This window comes from Crinia signifera, chromosome 12 (genome assembly GCF_055691185.1).
Source record: "Crinia signifera chromosome 12, ASM5569118v1, whole genome shotgun sequence".
Lineage (NCBI taxonomy): Eukaryota > Metazoa > Chordata > Amphibia > Anura > Myobatrachidae > Crinia > Crinia signifera.
This window is the reverse complement of record NC_139228.1, coordinates 90,608,809-90,614,752: the sequence shown is the minus strand read 5'-3', so window position 1 is coordinate 90,614,752 and position 5,944 is coordinate 90,608,809. Positions and strand designations below refer to the sequence as shown.

Sequence of the window (5,944 nt, the reverse complement as noted above, 5' to 3'; positions counted from 1 at the left end):
AGCGTGCCGCGCGCCCCCGGGGCAAGGCGGTGGCGTGCGCGGGGTCCGCCGCGACGTCCCCTTGAGTGAGAGGTCCCCCCAGCGAAGGACGGAGAGGGCGTCCGAGCGGCCGGCCGCTGAGAACACGGCAGGGCCGGGGGACCAGTCGGAAGGAGCCAGCATTCACTGCGTCCCCAGGACAGGGGCCCTCTGCATCTCTCACCCCCCGGGGCCTAGACGAACCGCGGCGGGGCGCCAGTCGGGGTGTGGCGGTCGTGGGAAGCAAGGCCTCGGCGTTTAAGCGCCGGTGGACCCCGCTGCCGAACGACGCCCACCCAGGAAGGCCCACGCTTTGCGTTTCCCAGCCACCCCTGGTTGTCGGGTGAGGAGAGACGCCGCATTCGGATGTCTGCCCTATCAACTTTCGATGGTACTTTCTGCGCCTACCATGGTGACCCCGGGTAACGGGGAATCAGGGTTCGATTCCGGAGAGGGAGCCTGAGAAATGGCTACCACATCCAAGGAAGGCAGCAGGCGCGCAAATTACCCACTCCCGACTCAGGGAGGTAGTGACGAAAAATAGCCGATGGACCCCCCTGGCTTGGGGAAAGAGTCCGTTTCTGTGCTGCCTAGTGAAAGAAGGCTTATAGCACCAAGTAAGCCGAACCCCTGTGTTATTTTGACCCAGTGTAAAGCATAAACTGTGGGAAAAGTACCTGTGAACCACAGGTCCCAGCAAGCGCTGGTGTGATGTTGCCTTAGGGTAAAGAAGCTGTGCAGCAGCCTACAGCGCAAAACCCCATATGTGCACTGGCGCTTCGAACTGGTAATATATCTTCAGTAAACAATTGGGGTGGTCACAGCGCTTATTTACCTTTTGTATGTGGGGCAGCTTTAACTGAGTTGTCCGTGCTCAAAAAATAGTATAAATCAGAGGTTTTTAGTTAAGCGCTCTCCTTTGTATGTGTAAATGAGTGACAAGATGCTGGTAATGTGAAATAAAAAGTGATATTTATTAACAGTTGCAAACAAATGTACATGTGAAATATCTGAAATCAGGGTAAATGGTGAGAGCCTTGAATGAGCCCCGTGGGGGAATTGGGGTGCAAGCAGGCCCCTTTCTACTATAAGCCTAACAGGCTTATGTCTCATACAGGTGGGGGTGGTGTGGGGGCTGCCAGTATTAAGCCCTTGCGGGTGTAAGGGGTCAGCAGAACCCTTTAACCATAAGCCAGCAGGCTTATGTCTTATGTAGGTAGATGAGTGGGGGAACGGGGTTGTAAGTGGGGCAAGTGGGTGCAGGTACAGTCCAAGGTGACAACAGTAGCAGTGGCTTGAGGCAGAGTCAATTGATCACTCAGTGGGTTATGCTGGGTGGCGGCGTCCCGCTCCCAGGAGTCTTACCCACGTGATCCTCTTGCAGAGTGGTACGCAGCGGTGCTGTGCTGAAGTCCCTGTCTGCCAGTGCCAGTCCGAGGTGAGGGACGCTCACCCGGCTGGCTGTGATGTGTGTAGCCGCTTCATTGGAAGTGCGGCCTGCTCAGACGCGACTTCCGGGTTGTCGCGATGACGTCACCGCGGGACCGAGCGCTCGACTCCGGCTTGGAGGAGATTTCTTGCTGTGTAGCAGTGGATGCTTGAACTGCTGTGTGTTGAATCGTGTGATGTCCAATGCGTTTCAGCCACTGGGGCCTTTGTCAAGGATGATGCAGATGAGGGTCAGGCTTGATTTATGCTGGAGGGGCGTGTCTGTGGACGCAATCATGGGATTTGATTGGTCTGGGTTGTGGGTCTCTAATTGGCTGTTATGTGGTGTCAATCAAAAAAGGGCTGTGTTGTGTGTGCGTGGGACGGAGGGCTGTTAACCCTGTGAGGGCTGGATGTCAGTAATTAAACGGTGTGTAGTGTAAATCAGATGGAATAAAAGTGCTATCTGGCTTATTGGTAATGGAGGGAGTATCAGTAGTAATGTGTTAATAGGATATATGTTACTTAATGAGAATTAATGAAATTAATGGAAATCACAGTGTCTGTTAAAGAACAATGGGGCCAGTACTATGGGGTTTAGCCCAAGTGGCTGTTATGAAAATCAATATTGAGTCCTTTTGGGTTGAGTGTCTTAATTGTATAGATCCAGAAAAGTTCTTGTTTGTTGAGGGTATCTATATGATTTCCCCCTCTCCAATTTTTAAGGGGGGTCTCTATTCCTGTGAAGAATAGATCCTTGGGGTCACTGTTGTGATGGTTTTTGTAATGTAGGGATACACTGTGATTTTCATATCCTATGCGGATGTTCCTAATGTGTTCGTATATGCGTTGTTTGAGTGTGCGAGTGGTTCTTCCTATGTATTCTAGACCACAGGGGCATCTCAGAAGATATATCACCCCTGTGTGTTCACATGATGTCTGTTGTACAATTTTGAATGTTTTACCTGTTGTTGTGGATGTCCAGGCCTGGACTTTCTTAGTGGATTTGTGAGTAATGTTTTTGCAGCCCGTGCATTTTCCACAGTAGTGGAAGCCTGTGGAGTGGTCAATGGTTGTCTGGGTCAGAGTCTTGGGTTTAATGTGGTTGTGTACCAGTCTTTGTCTGATGTCCGGGGCTTTTCGGTAGGTGACTTTGGGTTTGTCAGGTATTGAGGGTATGAGGTCAGGGTCCTGTTGTAAAATGTGCCAGTGTTTTCTTAGTATGTTGTGGAATTGTTTAGCTGATTGGTTGTAGGTGGTTATGAATGTAACTTCATTGTTCTCTGTCTGATTAGGTTTAGGTCTGGTTTGTAGTGTGGTGGATCTGTCTAGTGCTGTGACTTCGTTAAGTGCAGTTTCGACTATGTGTTGGTCGTATAGTTTTTCTTTGAATTGTCCCATCAGTTCTGTGCTCTGTGTTAGAAAATCTTCTGTTTTAGAGCAATTCCGATGCGGCGGAATTGCCCCTTGGGGATGTTCTGTAGCCATGGTTTATGATGTGCGCTGGTGTAGAGTATGTAGCTGTTAACGTCTACGTTTTTTCTGTATGTCCTTGTGTGTATGGTGTTATCTTCTATGTATATGTCCAGGTCCAGAAATTGAACTGATGTTTTACTGATATTGGTTGTGAAGGTGAGGTTCCTATTGTTAGCGTTCAGGTAGTTGGTGAAGTTAGTCAGTGAGTCAAGTGTCCCTTTCCATATGAAGATGATGTCGTCGATGAAGCGCCGCCATAGGATCAAATTGTCATGCCAGCCATGCCAAGCCTGTATATGATCTTCCTCCCACTTACCCATAAACAGGTTGGCATAGCTGGGTGCCACTTTCGATCCCATAGCGGTCCCAGTGGTCTGTAGGTAATATGTGTTGTTGAACCATGTGTAATTGTGGTGTAGGATGTACTCAATGGCATTAATGATGAAGTCTGTCTGTTCAGGTGGGAGTTCTGTGTCTTTATCTAGGAAATGTTTGGTGCTTTCTAACCCCTGGTTATGGTTTATGACCGTGTATAGTGATGTGACATCACTAGTGGCTATCCAGTAGTCTGGTTCCCAGTTAATGGTTTGTAGGTGATTGATGATGTCCGTGGTGTCTTTTATGTACGATGGTAGTGCTTTAACATGACTCTGGAGGAAGTTATCTGTGTACTGTGCTAGGTTGGAGGTTAAGGAGTTGATGCCTGAGATGATAGGTCTCCCAGGTGGATGTGTCTGGTTTTTATGTATTTTGGGGAGGTAATAAAAGACTGGTATGATGGGGTGTTGTTGTTGTAGAAAGAGGTATTCATGTTTGTTTATGATCCCATTGTCCCTGCCTGTTGCGAGAAGTGTGTCCAGTTCTGTTTTGAATTTCTGTGTGGGGTCTCCCTTAAGTGGTTTGTATGTGGTGGTGTCATCAAGTAAACGTTGTGCCTCTGAAGTGTAATCTTGTTTATTAAGTACCACTATGCCTCCCCCCTTGTCTGCTGGTTGGATGATCAGTTGGTCATTTTTTTCTAAATTTCTGAGTTCTTGTAGCTCTTGCTTGATCATGTTGTTGGTGTTGTGGTTTGTGGGTTTGTCTCTCATGGTGTCGAGATCCCTAGCAACGAGGGTCTCGAAAGTTTTAATGTGGTGGGATTTCATATGTGTTGGGTAGAATGTGGACTTGGGTCTGAGTTGTGTGTGTTTGTATTTATCAACTGTGTCTGCATGGTTTCTGATGATTGGGTTGGAGTTGAAATATTTTTTGAGAGTCAATTTCCTGGTGAATGATTGTAAGTCACAGTAGATGTCAAATTTATTGGGTTTTTTTGTTGGTGCAAATTTGAGTCCTTTTGAGAGTACCTGTTCTTGAACTGTCGTGAAAGATGGCTGTGCTGTCAGAGTTGTCTTTGTTGTGTTTGTCTGTGTCTGTTCTGGTGTGTGTTGTTTCTGTTTTTTTGGTGTTTTTAGAGGAGCCTCCTCTGCATCCTCTTCTGGTTTTTGTCTTTTTTTGGTGTTTTTGCCTAGGTTTGGGTTCTGTTGACTAAGGTTTTGTAGACAGGCCAGTCTGCCTGTCTCTGTGTCTGAAAAATGTTCCCCCCATTCTGTTGTGGCTGTAGGTGTGGGGGTCGTTTCTGTGGTAGTGTTTTGGTAGTCTCTAAGTGTTGTGACCCAACCCTGGTCGAAGGACAGCCTTGCCAGGTGATCGTACTCTGTGTCGTCGTCTATTTCATGGACTGAGAATGAGGAATCACTCTCTGATACGGAGTATGTGGTGTTAATGCTGATGTTGTTATCTTCTATTTGTGGACGGTCGGTGATGTACAGCCCTTAGTACATTCTATTAACACTTTTCCCTCACTAACACTATCTCTATCCTATTTTAATTACATTCATTTATCTCTCCCTTTTATATAGCTTCGGCTTCCTATCACTAATTATTAACACTTAGTATATCACTGGCATGCCGCGCTGGGCTTCCCAGCTTATGATGGTTTTTTGGGGTGCCGCACCCTGCACCTAGATATAGCGCTAGGGACCCCCAATATACAGAGAAGCCTTGACGCGGCTTGGGGGCATAGCATACACCTGCGCAGGTATATGTAACCAATATCTCTGAATTCTATTATCATGTAGTGTTCTAGATTGGTTACTAGCATTGCTCAGTGTGCTGAGGGAAAAAATGTCTTGTTTTACTTACCCAGTAATTAACCCCTCCCTCATGCACCTGGGTAATGTTACTGAACTAATTGAGCATCTACCATTATCTGTATGTATGTTGTTAGAGGCAGAAGGGAGCCCATATTAGGAGGAGATGTGGGTCCTGATATGCCACATGGAGTAGTCCGGGGTTGCTCCAAGGTAGGTAGCTCTTAGTTTGGATATATCAAGTAAGGAGCCATTATCATGTGGCTCCTTGCTGGTTAATCGTAGACCCAATTTAGGGTAACGGTGGTGTGGGGTGCGGTGCTCCTGGACTGGATGGGCTGGGTGGCTTTAGTGCGGCATGCCCTTAGTACATTCTATTAACACTTTTCCCTCACTAACACTATCTCTATCCTATTTTAATTACATTCATTTATCTCTCCCTTTTATATAGCTTCGGCTTCCTATCACTAATTATTAACACTTAGTATATCACTGGCATGCCGCACTGGGCTTCCCAGCTTATGATGGTTTTTGGGGTGCCGCACCCTGCACCTAGATATAGCGCTAGGGACCCCCAATATACAGAGAAGCCTTGACGCGGCTTGGGGGCATAGCATACACCTGCGCAGGTATATGTAACCAATATCTCTGAATTCTATTATCATGTAGTGTTCTAGATTGGTTACTAGCATTGCTCAGTGTGCTGAGGGAAAAAATGTCTTGTTTTACTTACCCAGTAATTAACCCCTCCCTCATGCACCTGGGTAATGTTACTGAACTAATTGAGCATCTACCACTATCTGTATGTATGTTGTTAGAGGCAGAAGGGAGCCCATATTAGGAGGAGATGTGGGTCCTGATATGCCACATGGAGTAGTCCGGGGTTG

The 5,944-nt window shown here is 47.0% G+C and overlaps 1 non-coding gene across 1 annotated transcript; it reads left to right on the top strand.

The window, feature by feature from the left end:
• Window positions 1-258: 258 nt before the first annotated feature.
• Window positions 259-553, top strand: LOC146050976 (18S ribosomal RNA). Its single transcript, XR_014466408.1, has one exon. It is a non-coding gene; the product is annotated as an 18S ribosomal RNA (ribosomal RNA).
• The last annotated feature ends 5,391 nt before the right edge of the window (window positions 554-5,944 follow it).